We start from the raw sequence: 887 nt of genomic DNA on the forward strand, positions 1-887 counted from the left end.
GGGCAGGAATATGACAGGACAGAGTTTTTGATGCAGAGGCATCTTTATTTTTAATAACAATTTGAAGCTCCGCCAAAATAATTGGTATCTTTTCCTAAGAGATAAAAGAATAACAAACAAGAGTCGACATCAGGGCAGTCTGTCAAATGACCGGTCCAGCATATTGCTTGCTTCTTACACACAGACACAGATGTCGCATACGGGGAGTATCCATGCTCCACACGAATGAAGCGTCATTACTTGCAACACCCTAACCCCTCGCTAACTTCCGCTTCTACTTCTACTCGAGCAAACGTGATTGACGCCTACTCCACGAAGGTAGCAGGCCCTGCTTTCTCGTGTATCGGCTGCTGGAAAATCAGTAACTGAATTTCCATTTGGCGGCACTATTTAAGACAGGGCGAGCACCCAAGCTGCAGGCCCCTCACGGCCTCTGGGCTCAGATGTTTCACCAGAAATTGCAATGGGGTTTCCTAACGGCCGGTTCTCTCCCAATCAGCTCCAATCTCAACACCTCGGCAAACAAGCCCCCCGTGGGCCATCATCCCCACGGGAAGGGGCCCCAGTGGCTGTGGCCGGGTGGGCTGGAGGAGGGAGACGGGCCTCGCTCTCCTAACAATGCAAAACGCTGTCTCTGGGCTCGCTCCCACCTGTCCTGCTGCTTCACAGGGCCCCTTTAGCGGGGCGGGCCGCACACGGGCCGAGAGGGGCTTGCAGAAGCGCCGGGCTCGTGGCAGAGCGCGCTCAGGAGCCGCCAGCCCCTTGTGAAAGCCGCGAGCAGGAAGCAGCCGTGCACACGCCGGGGGTTGGGGCGCCCCCTGCAGGCCAGACCCGGGCGCGCGGAGGAGGCCGGGCTCGGGGCGGCGCGGCCCGGCCTCAGGCAGGCG

General features: G+C 58.4%; 1 long non-coding RNA gene across 1 annotated transcript in view; it reads right to left on the minus strand.

Moving 5' to 3' along the window:
* LOC112548167 overlaps positions 1–791 on the minus strand; it is a 7,775-nt gene extending 6,984 nt beyond the window's left edge. Inside the window, exon 1 of the long non-coding RNA XR_003091977.1 lies at positions 651–791. This is a non-coding gene — a long non-coding RNA (uncharacterized LOC112548167). The remainder of the gene's footprint in view (positions 1–650) is intronic.
* Between the last annotated feature and the right edge of the window lie 96 nt (positions 792–887).

Source organism: Alligator sinensis, unplaced genomic scaffold (assembly GCF_000455745.1).
Source record: "Alligator sinensis unplaced genomic scaffold, ASM45574v1 scaffold1052_1, whole genome shotgun sequence".
Lineage (NCBI taxonomy): Eukaryota > Metazoa > Chordata > Crocodylia > Alligatoridae > Alligator > Alligator sinensis.